Source organism: Meles meles, chromosome 9 (genome assembly GCF_922984935.1).
Source record: "Meles meles chromosome 9, mMelMel3.1 paternal haplotype, whole genome shotgun sequence".
Classification (NCBI taxonomy): domain Eukaryota; kingdom Metazoa; phylum Chordata; class Mammalia; order Carnivora; family Mustelidae; genus Meles; species Meles meles.
In genome coordinates this window covers 19,150,743-19,166,000 of record NC_060074.1, presented here as the reverse complement: position 1 = coordinate 19,166,000, position 15,258 = coordinate 19,150,743, and the positions used below count along the sequence as shown (strand labels likewise).

The 15,258-nt window shown below is 43.6% G+C and overlaps 1 long non-coding RNA gene across 4 annotated transcripts in view; it reads right to left on the bottom strand.

Moving 5' to 3' along the window:
* Positions 1-7,845: 7,845 nt before the first annotated feature.
* Positions 7,846-15,258, bottom strand: part of LOC123950644 — a 65,646-nt gene continuing 58,233 nt past the window's right edge. For 2 of the 4 annotated variants that reach the window (XR_006820266.1, XR_006820269.1), the window contains 3 exons: positions 9,931-10,187; positions 9,695-9,742; positions 7,846-8,346 (listed from right to left, as the gene is read on the bottom strand). This is a non-coding gene — a long non-coding RNA (uncharacterized LOC123950644). Of the gene's footprint in view, positions 8,347-9,694; positions 9,743-9,930; positions 10,202-14,854; positions 14,973-15,258 lie in introns of all 4 variants that reach the window. The other 2 variants (XR_006820268.1, XR_006820267.1) reach the window with 2 other exon arrangements.

The window sequence follows — 15,258 nt, the reverse complement described above, 5'->3', positions numbered from 1 at the left end:
GGAATGGAAGGGCTTAATGACTAGATATGGAGAGACAAGTGAAGGGGGAAGCAAAAATGGCTACTAGGGTCCTGGCTTGGAGGACTGGGTAGACAGACAGCAGTGACTCTCCTAGAGAGAGAATACAGGAAGAGGAACAGGTTTGCAGGTTTGAGGAGGAAAGTAATATTTGCCTGTTAAGTGGGACATGCAAAAGGAGTTGTCTGGTGGAAAGTTGAATATATACTTCTTTTGACTAATCTGTTTTGTGATATCCCAACTTATATTTTCAAAAATAACACACACACACGCATATATATATATATATTTAATATTTTATTTATTTGACAGAGAGAAATCACAACTAGGCAGAGAGGCAGGCAGAAAGAGAGGAGGAAGAAGGCTCCCCGCGGAGCAGAGAGCCAGATTCCGGGTTTGATGCGGGGCTCCATCCCAGGACCCTGGGATCATGACCCGAGCCGAAGGCAGAGGCTTTAACCTACTGAGCCACCCAGGCGCCCCCCAAAATAACATATATTAAACCAAGAAAGAAACATAATCGGGGATATTTCCTAAAGCTGACATGCTAAAAATATAACATTTGTTAATGATTACTTTCATAGAACAACTTGGTTATTCATAGAAGACTATGGTTTTAGCGAATGAAGCATTTTATGTAAAATAAAACTGTTAAATGAAAAATCATGTAAAATTGTGTTTTCATTAGAATATATAGAAAGTAATTTAAGCCATGGGTACAGAAATGACGGTCTTAAGATGTGTGTAATTAAAAAGATTTTTTTAAAAAAGAAAGACTGGAGAATAGAGAGATTTAAGAGACATTTAAGTAAAGCCTGAAAAGGTGAGCAGTGAATTCAAAGGACCTGAGTATTAATCAGGAACAGCTGATGGATCCAGTGAGTCCTGAGAGGGTGGGGGCCACATCTGCCTCTCATTACAGGGCTACACCTTGAACAGTGCCTGGCAGGTGGGCAGGCAACAAGCAATTCCCTGCGGAGTCAAGGGGGGGGGGGAGCTACAAATGCCATTGGCTATGGCAACTGGGAGACTGGGGATGTGTGTGAGGCAGACAGCAGGTAGTGTGTAAAGAAGTGAATCAGAGGTGGGACAGGGAACAAACATTTTCCCAAACATTTGACTGAGAGATGCAGTTGTAGTTAGAGGAGGTGTATGATTAAGGATTTTTTTTTAAGATGAAAAAAAAAGTGAGTCTATTTATTTGTTAAAGGTAAGAGTCAATGGAGAAAAAATGTTTGAAGTTACAGAAGATGAGAGAATTAAAGAACAAGGTCTCCGAGAAGGCAGAAGTGAGTGTACTCCAGCGTTAGGATAGATTAGCCTTGACTGATAGGAAAGCACGAAGAGGGAAGGATCTGTGTGACCACATAGACATTTCTAATAAAGGAGAGGCTTAGGAAGAGCTCATCTGGTGACCTCTATGTTTCTCTATTTTAATGAGCTTCTATTTAGAAATCTCCTCTGGGGAAGAGAGAATGATGTGTAGAGAAGTCAACACTTCATAAAAGCTCAGTATATTTATCTACAAAAAGTAAATATCTTCCCTCAAAGGTGGGCAAATTGAAGAGACATTTGACCACAAATCAAGGAGCTCTAGTATAAGCAGGTATGTTGCAAAAGTAGATGGGGCTAATTATTTCCCCCAGATAGTTAAAAGAAGTTACAACAACCTGGGGTGCAAGTAAAAACAAAATTAAGAAGAAAATGACAGGGTGCCTGGGTGGCTCAGTGGGTTAAGCCGCTGCCTTCAGCTCAGGTCATGATCTCAGGGTCCTGGGATCGAGTCCCACATCGGGCTCTCCGCTCAGCGGGGAGCCTGCTTCTCCCTCTCTCTCTGCCTGCCTCTCTTGTGATTTCTAGCTGTCAAATAAATAAATAAAATCTTTAAAAAAAGAAAAAGAAAATGACACGTAATTGCAAAAAATGTGAACATTTACAAACACTTTAACCACATAAGGTACCTAAAAAAGGACCAAGGGGAGGAATGTCCTCCTTTATTAGGATGGCAGAAAGAAAAGGTAAGCTCAAAAATCAGAGAAGCAGGCACATCTGACACTAATGTAACTTTGATGTGTCAACTATACTCAAAAGAAAAAAATAGAGAAAAATCTAAAAATCAGATAAGCAGGGATGATTAATACTTAATTTAATTGTTTAAAAGATGTAAAATAAGGTTGGGGGACAAAAATTGACAATAAATTGAAATGTGGGAAACCACAGTAGAATTGTAAAAGATTCAGTAAAGTTTAGGTTTCCGTGAACAACATCTTGTTAAATTCTTGTGACTACATTCCATGATAATAATAATATTGTCTGAGGGGCGCCTGGGTGGCTCAGTGGGTTAAGCCCCTGCCTTCGGCTTGGTCATGGTCTCGGGGTCCTGGGATCGAGCCCTGTATCGGACTCTCTGCTCAGCGGGGAGACGCACCCCCCACAATGCCTGGATCTCTGACTACTTGTGATTTCCCTCTCTCTGTCAAATAAATAAATATAATCTAAAATAATAATAATAATAATATTGTCTGAAGTTCTAGGAATGTCATGAGATGCCATTTTGGTTTTTTTTTTAAAGATTTTACTTATTTGAGAGAGAGAAAGCAAGAGAGAGCATGAGCAGGAGGAGGGGCAGAGGGAGAAGCAGACTCCCCACTGGGCAAGGAGTCAGATGTAGGACTTGATCCCAGACCCCAAGATCATGACCTGAGCTGAAGGCAGATGCTTAACCAACTGAGCCACCAGCCAGGCTCCCCAAAGATTTGTTCATTTTAGAGAGAGCGTATGAGCAATGATGGGGATAGGTAGAGAGAATCCCAAGCTGACTCTGTGCAGATTGTAAAGCCCAATGCAGGCTCGATCCCACAATCCTGAAATCACGACTCTAGCCAAAACCAAGAGTTGTTCGCTTAACGAACTGCACCACCCAGGGACCCCTTCAAATGCCATTTTGGATGATTCCTATAGACTTGAGACAATGCCTAAGATTATGTTATAAAATAGTACTTGCTTTTAACAACAGACACACATCAAGGGTGCCTGGGTGGCTCAGTGAGTTGAGCCTTTGCCTTCGGCTCAGGTCATGATCTCAGGGTCCTGGGATCGAGCCCTGCATCAGGCTCACTGCTCAGCAGGGAGCCTGCTTCCCCTCTCTCTCTGCCTGCCTCTCTGCCTACTTGTGATCTCTCTTTCTCTGTGTCAAATAAATAAATAAAATCTTAAAAAAAAAAAAAGCAATAGACACACATCAAAATAGATATGCATGACTTTGAAAATTAAAGAATCTTAAAACTTGCTAAGAAAACATTGGAAAGCAGAGCACCTGGGTGGCTCAGTCATTAAGCATCTGTCTTTGGCTCAGGTCGTGATCTCAGGGTCCTGGGATCGAGCCCTACATCGGACTCTTCACTCAGTGGGGAGCCTGCTTCTTCCTCTCCCACTCCCCCAGCTTGTGTTCCCTCTCTCACTGTGTCTCTCTCTGTCAAATAAATAAAAATAAAATCTTTAAAAAAAGAAAACATTGGAAAGCATTGTTATAAAAATAGATTTTAAAATATTTTGTTTGAAAAAGACATTGGAGAAGGGCGCCTGGGTGGCTCAGTGGGTTAAAAAGACATTGGAGAGCATTAAGAAAAGACTCTATTACAATTATCATATGATCTCACTGACAGGAGGAATTTGAGAAACAAGACAGAGGATCATAGGGGAAGGGAGGGAAAAATGAAACAAGACGAAACCAGAGAGGGAGACAAACCATAAGAGACTCTGAATCTCAGGAAACAAACTGAGGGTTTCTGGAGGGGAAGGGGGTGAGAGGGATGGGGTGGTTGGGTGATGGACATTAGGGAGTGTATGTGCTGTGGTGAGAAAAAAGAACAACTCTATCCTTCAATGACAGAACAAAGGGAAGCAAAGAGTAGCAATGTGATTTGAATTAAGCAAGAGTTTGATTCTGCGATAGAAACTGAGAACTTGCATGTGCCTACTGATGCCAGAATATCCCCTGGGGAGAATTTTTTTTAATTAATTAATTTATTTATTTGTGAGAGAGAGAGAAAGTGAGAGAGCACAAGCAGGGGGAGTGGCAGAGGGAGAGAGAGAAGGAGTCTCCCAGCTGAGAAGGGAGCCCAATGTGGGACTGGATCCCAGGACTCCGAGATCATGACCTGATCCCAAGGCAGATGCTTAAGTGACTGAGCCACCCAGGAGCCCTCGGGAGGACTTTGTGATTAGTGTTTTATATGGGTCTGGAATAAACTCATATTTCATCCATTCAATACCTGTTCAATACTTAAGCCTTTACCACATACCACCCACTTTTAAGTGCTGAAGATGTTCTGATCAAAATAAATGAGTCCCTGTTCTCATGAAATTTATCTTCCAATAAGTGAGTCAACAGCCAGTGTTGTTTGTCACACCTCAAAATCATGGCCCAGAATGACTACAGAACCTTCATTCCAGAGATCAGAGCAGAGGAAAGGAATGGAGATTTTTAAGATGCACATAGCCCAGAACTTACATATCACTGACTTAAAGCGTGCTCATACGACCACACATGGCTGCAAGAAAGGCTCAGAAAATGTAATCAAACAGCTGAGTAACTACTGTAGAAGGCATAACAGGGTATGGATAGTAACTAGCACTCTATGCTACCACCTACAAGGAAAGTTTAGAGAAGTTTCAGCTTAAAGCAAAAGGGATCATGATAAAATTTCATATCCTTTTGCAAGCATATATGAAAACTTAAACAGAGAGTTCTGTAATGATCTTAAGAGGACAGAGAAAGTGGAGAGAGGCTTAAACTATAGAATAAAACTAGCTTATATGCACGAGATTTTATGACAGGTGATTAGGACTATGTATTACATGTGTGTTGTGACTAACAGGATTTCATCTTGACTATGATGACAAGTATTACAGAATAGGATTCTGTGTGTAAGTAACATGTACATTTTCTTTTTCTGGGAAGAGAGTCTACCCTTATCACCATATTCTCAATGACATATGCAAGTACAAACGTTAAGAATTATTACTATATCTGATTTGATGTGGAACTTGACTTCTCTCATTCCCAACTTCAGAAAATTATAATTGGTACTTTTTAGTAAGTGGGGCATTTGATAGTCCTGGCATTCGTATTTAAGAAAACTATCCAGGGCCTTTTCCATCTGTCTCTTTCCACACCTTCTGAACTGTTCTCCTACCTTCTCTCTTCTCGTTGTATGAAGGTTTCCTTCTGCCCACTGAAGTCAGTTGAGATGAGAATGTTAATTTATTTGAAATGATGCTCTGAAAAAAATTTAAAAGGTATTAGTTTGCCATACCACTTGGGGAGTTAATGTCCATTGGACAGGTCAGTTCTGGCCCCAAATGTCCATTGTGATTACAACTCCAAACATCAGGGCACTTTCTAGGACAAGTTCTAGGAAGGACCTACAGTTTTAAGAGCCTTGGGTTTTCTTTTTTCCTTTCCTTTCCAAAGGCTTTTCTCTTCTTTGCCATTTAATGGCTTGTTTGCTTCCAGTTGCCTTTGTCTAAGTACTATAGGAAATCTAAAATCTTAGCCCACAGCTGTTCGGGCTCCTAGTTTTCTAAAGCAGATGCCAGCTTTCAACCCAGATCCAAAGGTTATAAAGGCATGTGATCTACACTCAACCAGTTTCCGGAAAGAGCTGCCCAGCACACTTGCCCTGGAAATAACCTCACTGCCAAATCCACTTTAGAACAAGGCGAAGTAGAGGGGCACCTGTGGTGGTTCAGTCAGTTAAATGTCTGCCTCGGCTCAGGTCATGATCACAGAGTCCCAGGATCAAACCCCATATCAGGCTCCCTGCTCAGAAACGATTCTGCTTCTCCCTTTGCCCCTCACCTTGCTCGTGCTCTCTCCCTCACTCTCTCTCTCTTTCAAATAAATAAATAAATATACTCTTAAAAAAAAAAAAAGCAGGGGCGCCTGGGTGGCTCAGTGGGTTAAGGCCTCTGTCTTCGGCTCAGGTCATGATCCCAGGGTTCTGGGATCGAGCCCCACATCGGGCTCTCTGCTCGGCGGGGAACCTGCTTCCTCCTCTCTCTCTGCCTGCCTCTCTACCTACTTGTGATCTCTGTCTGTCAAATAAATAAATAAAATCTTAAAAAAAAAAAGCAAGGTAGAATATAAATAATGCTTGCAGGTGTTTTTTCCCAATCTTGCAGATGCTAACCCCTCCCCCCACCAAACTTCACTATTTCTACTTGTTTCACGCGTGTGATATCTTGTTGCTTTTAAGATGTGTCAGCGTTTGATGTGCCAATTTTACTCTTAAAATGGAATTTTTGGCCAAGTTGGCTTACTGAAGTTAGAACTTTTTTCTTGTAATGATTTAGTGTGTTCCCCTCAGTGTCTTCTGGTAGCCTTTTTGACAGCAGCCTCCTGAAGTCAAGCTGATATTAGAAACACTGTAGGAGGAGCAGTCTCATTAAACTTGACAGCAGGGGAAAGTTTAAAGAAGTCTTCTTAACCAAGTTTGTCCCCTAGAAACAGAGCTCATAGATTTTAGGGCACAATCTTTTCCTCGTGATGACTCTATTGCCCTATTGTGGAGACATATCAATTTTTATCCTCACAGCATGGAGTGCACCCTGCACTACCTCTAGAATTTTCCATCAGAAGGGATTAGGATGGCAGACTGGATAGATGGAGGGACCAAGAAATTTGTCTTAAGGGACACATTTGTAGAGAAAGTGAACTTAAACCAATGACAACAACAAAATGTACAACTTAGATTGGATGGCGGGGGAGGGGGGATGGAGGGGTGTGGGCGTTGAGCTAGGGTCTTGGCCACTCTGCTGAGCAGGCCCGGCTTCCTTAAGGTGCTCCTTTGAGTGATGCCCCACATCCCATGAGCTCTGTCTTCTCTGTTGTACTTACTATACAGATAACATAGAATACTCTTCTGGAAAAAAAAGTAGTCTGGCTATAGAGTCAATGCTTGGCGGAGAAGAGTCCAAGAAAAACTGAGGAGAGAAGAGGCAACCGCTAAAGCCAGTGCCCACACCCAGTCTGCCTGTCCCAGGGTGGGAGCTGCCCCAGCTGGGCCATTCGGTCAACCTCGACTCACGCTCTGAGGCTTGTATTCAGCAGAGCCTGCTGCCAAGCTCTCTGACTCCCTTAAGCCTGGAAAATTCTGCATCTTTGGTGCAGTCGTTTGCTTCTGCAAACGTCCACTATGATGCAGCCTTGTATCACATTGTATGATAATTGCTTCCTTGTTTGAGGCCCCCCCAACAGTAAACTAGGCACTGCCCCCAGGGCAGAGCTATTTTATTCAGGTTTTGTATCCCCAGGCAAAGTACAATCAATGCCTGGTTTGCAGCGGTCTCAGACACTTCTTTTTTTTTTTTTTTTAAAGATTTTATTTATTTATTTGACAGAGAGAGATCACAAGTAGACAGAGAGGCAGAGAGAGAGAGAGAGAGAGAGAGAGAAGCAGGCTCCCTGCTGAGCAGAGAGCCCCATACGGGACTCGATCCCAGGACCCCGAGATCATGACCTGAACCGAAGGCAGCGGCTTAACCCACTGAGCCACCCAGGCGCCCTCTCAGACACTTCTTGAATGAATGGATACATGAATGAAACAGTTGAACCTGAGAGGAACAACAATCACAATTCAAGAGCGATTATAACCATTCCTTATTTTTCGGTATTCTCTATTCTCTCTTGTGCCTCTGCTCCTAGTTTCTGCTGCCGGATAGCGTTTTTTCAAACAACAGCTATTTTCTTTTTTCTTTTTTAAGATTTTATTTATTTATTTGACAGACAGAGATCACAAGTAGGCAGAGAGGCAGGCAGAGAGAGAGGAGGAAGCAGGCTCCCTGCTGAGCAGAGAGCCTGATGCGGGGCTCGATCCCAGGACCCTGAGATCATGACCTGAGCGAAAGGCAGAGGCTTTAACCCACTGAGCCACCCAGGCGCCCAACAACAGCTATTTTCTAATGCTCTCGAGTGTGTGTAGGTGAGGAAAGCAGGCAGGACGCGGTGAGAACTGCGCAGGCGCTCCGGCACCACCGAAGCCTCAGCGGGAGCCAGTCTGGTCACTGGAGCGGGCCGAGGGCGGCTCACCTGGGGGTGTAGGTCTGGACCCGCAGTTCTGGCTGTCAGCCGGACTCCTCCAGGTTTCTGCAAGTCCTGACTTCTGAGGCCTGAACATCTGGGCAGCTTCTTCATTCCTCCATCAGGGGCCTGGCCTGCCGAGGCTGGAACAACTGGGACTGGTTGTGTATCCTTCGGGGTGTGATGGCCTCAGAGTGCTCAGACTTCTTATTACACAAATATAAATCCCAGTGCGTTTCACTTCTCTAGTAAACACGATTAAAATGAAAATGTGGGGAAGGAAGGGAGAGGTATGGTGAGCAACATTTCGTCTCCCCACCCCCAAAGCCAGCTCCTTCACTTTATGAAGTTGGTGGAGATCATCACCTTACCATGGATCGTGGTAAATTTACTGTAGCCAAATCTCAGTCTTCTGCACTACCTGGCTTCGACGCACCCCGCCCCCCCCCCCCCGCCCCCAGTCTTCCTCTCTGAGTGTTTTAGTAGTTAGAAAGAACACGGATTTCTGCAGGTGCTTTCAGAAACAAACTTGCCATTGGTTATGTGCGTTTTGTGATGTTTGGAATTGAATGTTTGAAAATAACATTCACATTAAATCAAATTCAGGAGCAGTCAGAGAAATCTCCTAAAATCTACATGCTGAAAACATCACATTTTCCTAGTGATTACCTCCGTAGAGCAACTTAGAATCGGTGGTTTCAGCAAATGAAGTGTCCAGTGTGAAATGAAACCATCGTGTGAAAAGAAGACTTTAAGTGTTACTATCATTGCTACATTTAACTAGTAATTTCCTTGCGAACGTGCACTGGGAAGTTCTTTACATGCATATATAATAATATAGCCACCAAAATCTCCGGATGTGGTGATGTGAAAGCCCCTCAGGGCAACTCTCCACCTGGCACCACTGACCCATCTGATCCCATTATGTAAGGATTTTCCCTTCTCCTGGGAAGTAGGTGGAAGGGTCATGCTGTTTGCTATTGCCTATTAAAAAAAAAATGATTTTATTTATTTGACAGAGATCACTAATAGGCAGAGAGGCAGGCAGAGAGACAGAGAGAGAGCAGGTAGCAGGCTCCCCGCTGAGCAGAGAGCCCAATGCGGGGCTCGATCCCAGGACCCTGAGATCACGACCTGAGCCAAAGACAGAGGCTTAACCCACTGAGCCACCCAGGCGCCCCTACCACCTATTTTTGAAGCAAAGTATGCCAAGGTCTTGTGTGCCCTTCCCCAGGAATATCAGGGGAGGAACCTGCCACGTCTGCAAACTCTGCTCAGCTCTCTTTGGGGTAGAGATCATGCTTTGCTGGCACTTTATGTTTCTATAAAAGAATAGGGAGAGGTTTGCCCCTCAGAGTTTACGGTGAGGTAAGAAGGCTGATTAGTTGGCAGTTGTGATTAGGTCTCTTTAGAGGAGAAAGAAAGAAACGGTCAGAAAAATACACCTTTCCCTGTGGGTATCCCTACAGGAGTTTGACTAGAGGCCAAACAATCAGAGTGAACAATGGCGATTCTGAGGCTTAGGACCATTTGGATAATTAATTATAATTAAGTAGCAATTAATAATGATTTGAATAATTGCAGGTTCCCTACCTTCAGGCTGCGGGTTGGAAGCAGCAACACACTGAGCCATAATGGAGCCTGAGGCAAAGGGGAAATTGGCAATACTTATCCCATCTTTATTAAAATTGTTGGTATTTTGTTCAATTTTGTTATAGATTTTTAAAATAATTTTATTTTTCAAAACATGTATTTACTTATTACTTATCTTAATTAGTGAGTGTTTGTGCCCCCTTCCATGGGGATCCTATGGCAAGTGCCTCGCTTACCTCTCTCCTCAGGCCAGGTTTCCTTAAGCCCAGAAACAATAGGAGGGGTATCTGGATACTGCTTGGCCTGCCCTGGACAGGGAAAAGAGGGAGAACCAAACCCTTGGACTGGTCTCTCTGATCCTTGGTGTCTTGAAATTTCCAGACAACAGAGATGAGAATAATCCAGTTCTAGTCAGGGATGAAAGACAGCCCAGGTCTTCTGTAGTCCAGTTACCAGATGAGAAACAGGGGGTCAGTGCGTGTGACTGACATGCCTAAAAAGAGAGATCTAGAAAGTGGAAAGTAAGGACTTGATTCCATACCAGGTCGACTCTGATAGTCTGTGCTCAGAGAGACTGCACATTCACTGTGTCCCCACAAAAATGATTAATGATGTATTTTTTTCTCTGAATATCAGGCCAGCTAAAAGTCACAACAAAAATATCTTCTGTTAACTTTTAACTTTTTTCCTGGTACAAAAGTTATATATATTCATTGAAGAGAAATAAGAAAATACACAGAAGTGAGGGAAATCAAAATAAATCAAAATTCTACACCAAGAACCACCATTAGCATTTGGTTGCATCTCCAAGTTTTATTTTAATAAAGATAAATTATATGCATACGATTTAAAAATAAAATGATACACACGCAGTTGTTTTTAACATACTTTCTTAACAGTATCCATGAGTATCTGTTCCTGTCGTTGATTTTTTGCAGAGTAATTTGCAATAGATTCATAATATGCATATTCACCCGTTCATGAATATTTATTGGGGGCCTACTACTCTCTAGGCAGCAACTAGGCAGGCGCTAGAGATGCATCAGTTAACAAAATAAAGAATTTGTCCCTCTAGGGTTGACCTTTTTTTTTTTTTTTAAATATTTTATTTATTTATTTGACAGAGAGAGAGGTGACAAGTAGGCAGAGAGAGAGGGAGAAACAGGCTCCCCACTGAGCAGAGAGCCCGCTGCGGGGCTCGATCCCAGGACCCTGAGATCATGACCCGAGCCGAAAGCAGAGGCTTAAACCACTGAGCCACCCAGGCGCCCCTCTAGGGTTGACCTTTACACGGAGGAAGACCTTTGACGAATGAATGAATAAATGTGTGTCAGTTAGGGGCACCTGGGTGGCTTAGTCGGTTGAGTGTCTGCCTTCAGCTCAGGGCTCAGGTCATGAGCCCAGGGTCTTGGGATCAAGCCCTGCATTGAGATCCTTACTCAACAGGGAGCCTGCTTCTACCTCTGCCTGCTGCTCCCCCTGCTTGTGCTCCCTCTGTCTCTCTCTATGACAAAGAAATAAATAAAATCTTTTTACAGGAATGTGTGTCAGTTAATAGGGACACTATTTTGGATATTGTAAGGGAGTCTTCTGTGATTGGAAGCTGTTTGGGGCTGAACTGTATCCTCCCCAGCCCCATTCATATGTTGAAGTCGTGACCTCCACTGTTTTTGGAGTGTATTTGGAGATAGTGTCCTTATGACTATAGTGTCCTGATGACTGTATTTGGAGATAGTGTCCTTAGAGAGGTAATAAGTTAAAATTAGATCATTAGGGTGAGCCCTAATCCAAAACTGGTGCCCTTTGAAGAAGTTTGGACACAGACATACATCGAGGGAAGATCATGTGAAGACACAGGGAGAAGACAGTCATCTATAAACCAAGGAGAGGGACCTAGAACAGATTTTTCTCACATGTCCCTCAGAGAAAACCAGATCTGTCTCACTGTCTTGGACTTCCAGTCTCTGGAACTGTGAGCAAAGTCGTTCCTGTTGTTTAAATCGCCCGTCTGGGGGCTTTGTTAGGGTAGCCCTAGCAGACTAACAGAGGCAGAGAGTGGTCTGAGGGCAGCGAGAGGTCTGAGCACAGCGAGAGGGTTCAGGTCCTGCAGGATCCAGGGAATGGTGAGTGCCAGGGCCCTAGAGTGGAGTTTGCTTGCTTTGCTTTAGAGGAAAGCAAGGGAGCCGGGTATTCTGGAAGGGTCACTGAGGGGAGAATGGAAAGAGATGAGGTTAGAGGAGGAAGCAGGTACCACTAGGTCCTAAAGCAGCCTGCCGGCCTCACAAAGGACTTCAGAGTGTATTCTGGGAAAGAGGAAACCGCTGGAGAACCCCTGGACCCGACCTATTTTAACGAAGGGCCTTGGCTCTGTGAGGAGCCTGGTCTAGATGCATCAGAAAGTGTGTAACCCTCTTATCAATCAGTGAAATTACGTAGCAGGGCCTGGTAAAGGTTTGCAGGGAGAGGCAGGGGGCAAGGCTTCAGGGACACTGGCCCCGAGTCCTAAGCCCTCGCTGTTCCTCCACCATCCCACTGGGCCATCCCATCCCTCATCTGATAAACCGGATAAACCATCATTTTAAACCAGCCTCAGCCTTTTTTCCATGAGTCCTTTCCCATAGGGTCATTCACCAAGACCTCTCTTCCTCCCTGTTAAGGTGTTAACATTTCCTCTTGTTTATCTCTTTTTCCCTCTTTCTGGAGCTTACACCCAGGTTCCCAATCCTCAAGCTCCCTCTGCCCCAACTCAAACCTTCCTAGCTCATCGGCACCAACTGCCATGGGCCAGAATTCCATCTTACTCTTCTCTCCCCCTCTCTGCCTCCCATCCCCTCACACCTGGCTTCCTCTAGGGAATGGAGAAATGGAAGTCATATCCCAGATCTGCAAGTGAAATTTCAGGGAAGTAGACCATGTCCATCAGTCAGTCAGGGGACTGAAGTCATGGCCACTCTGCCCAATTTGAAGCCTCAGGCCTTCTGTCAAATCAGACGTAATGGCCACAGGGGCAGTAACTAGCTCAGGGTTGGACCGAATTTCAACCTGTGCGCCCCTCTGAGAAAGCTTTTGTTAGTTTCCAGACTCTTCTTAGGCTCCTGAGGGGGTTTCTGTCTTGGCAGCAGCCCTCGTCAGTAGCTTCCTTTAACGATGTGCATACGTTTGCCTCCTGCTGAAGGTCAGTACTGTCTTCCCCCCCCAAGGCCAACTGCCTCCATCAACCTATACTTAATCTGTTCTAGGCTGCGTTTTGACTGTTACTTGCTTCACGAAACTAGGAGATCGATCTGATTCTTTTCTCCAGTGCAATAAACACACAGAACTGGAAAAAACCCAAATGGATGCCATTAGTAAGGATCCCAGTTCAGCCCAGACTCTTGGGCTGATCTGTTCACCTGAGCACAGATGACAGCTGACGTTATAAAAACAGGCAGCTGGGTAGTGCCAAGTGCAAACACCCCGGGCTTAAGAAGGGGAACACCAGGAGGGTTACTGGCTGGGGTCCTCACGGTCACAAAGGACCTCAGTTCCTCCAGCTTATACCTATATGTACAGAGAAGCATTGGTGGATTTGAAGAAGGAAGATGATTTCCTCCCAACTTAACTCTGTGTCTCATTACTGGGCCCTATCTGTCATGAATGATGAAACAGTAGTTTTAATAAATCCTCTAATAATTCCCTTAATCATCTTGGGAATAACATAACTGCGGTGAACTGAATGTGTGTGGGGTGGGTACATGTGGGTCGAAATTGTTTACTTCTTAGATCCATTTAAAATACACCACAAACATTGTAACCCTATTTTGGCATTTCTTTTTCTTCTCCCTTTTGTTTTGTGTTGGTTTGGTTTGCTTTAATATGGAAGTGGCCTGTGCCTCTCTTGACCTCTGAAAGGCTGTATGAAAACCTGAAACCGAGGCAAGGTGACAAAGTCTGGTCATTCAGCAGACGGGCCTCCTCATATTACTTCTTTACTTAGAAAAATATAGTGTTGTTGCAGAACATCCAGAGTCGCAGATGTTCTGCCCAGGCCAGCCAGTTTCTGAGTCCTTAGATTTTTCACTTCACTGAGCTGTCAGGGAATTTTCTAGACTAGAAATACCTACGTGAGACCAAAACAAAACGTCAAGTGTGAATGCACATCCTCCAGGTTGAGGGAGAACCAGATAAGCCTCTGGGGTGAAGTGAGAGCAAGGCAGCTGATTTTCACCCTCGTGGTCATCTCACAATCAGGTAAGGTGAGGGGGAGTTACACAGGTTTTGCTGTATATTACCAGATTCTCATTCTTCTTTGCTTGAGCAAAATGGCAAAGTACCTCATGTACTCTGTTAAGAATGTTCATAAAATTCTAGTTTGACCTTTGTAACTGCCATTGCTATCCCAGACACTAATGTGCCTCCGTGTTCAGGAGAGGAACGACAGCATCAAACCTTTTAGCAACGCCTGTGTTTCATAATATTGCTGTCATCTTGAGTTTGAGGGATCATGACACGGGCTGTATGTAGTTTTAGGTTCCCCAGTGATGCCAAATATATTTGTGTCAACAAACACCGTTCCAAAATACCAGAGTTCAATTTAGCTAAATACCAGGGGACTGACTCAAATTACGTTGAAGGAAAAAAAAAATGTATCTTTAACTCAGAGGGCAACACATTGAAAACTCAGAAAATCTGTGTTACAGGGACTTGGAAAGTAGTAAAAATGAGACATTTCCATAAAGGCTAATAAATTTTGTAAAATTTTCTTTAGTTCTATTATTGCAACCCTTTTCAATTCCACATGTGAAAATGCTGTTTTTACCAACTCATGACAGCATCTAATTAATTACTCTGTAACACGTCCATGTTGTTAGAAATGCAGAAAAATTTGCCTTATATTGTAGAATTATACAATATAGTGAGATACCTATAACTGTAGTAGTAATAATCACCAATGTAATAAGTAACTCTGATCGAGTACTTAATATGAGCTAAAGGTTTGCTAGTTAAGCACTCCCATGGGTTATTTTTTTTTATTTAAATTATAATTCTAATTTATTTATTTATTTTTTCAGCGTCCCATGGGTTATTTTATATAAACCTCCCAACAATCTCATGGGCTGGGAAAAGTAATTTGTTAATTCTTATTCTAGTGAATGGCTGAGATTTTTATCGAGAACTTACCATGTGCCAGGTGCTGTCAGATATTCACTCATTCATTCCTCATGACTCTCCACAAAGCAGGTGCTCTCATTCTTCCCATTTTAGGGATGAGAAGACTAAGGTACAGAGTTGAAGCGACCTGCCAAAGGCCACAAAGCTGTAAGTCACATGATGAACCCTTAACTCTGGCTCCAAGTTTACCTCTTCCTTACCAAACAGCTGCTCAACACGAATTACATTTTCTTTGAGCCTTTTAGGTGCCGGGCTCTGTATCAAATGATCTTCATGTGGTCATTATTCTTCCTGGAGGAGCTCATTGTTTTCCCATTTTTCAGATGAGAAAAGTCAGGCACGGGCCATTTGCTCAGGGTTCAAAGCCTGGTCTGATCCAACTCCCAAGCTCATTCTCTTTCCATTTTATTGCA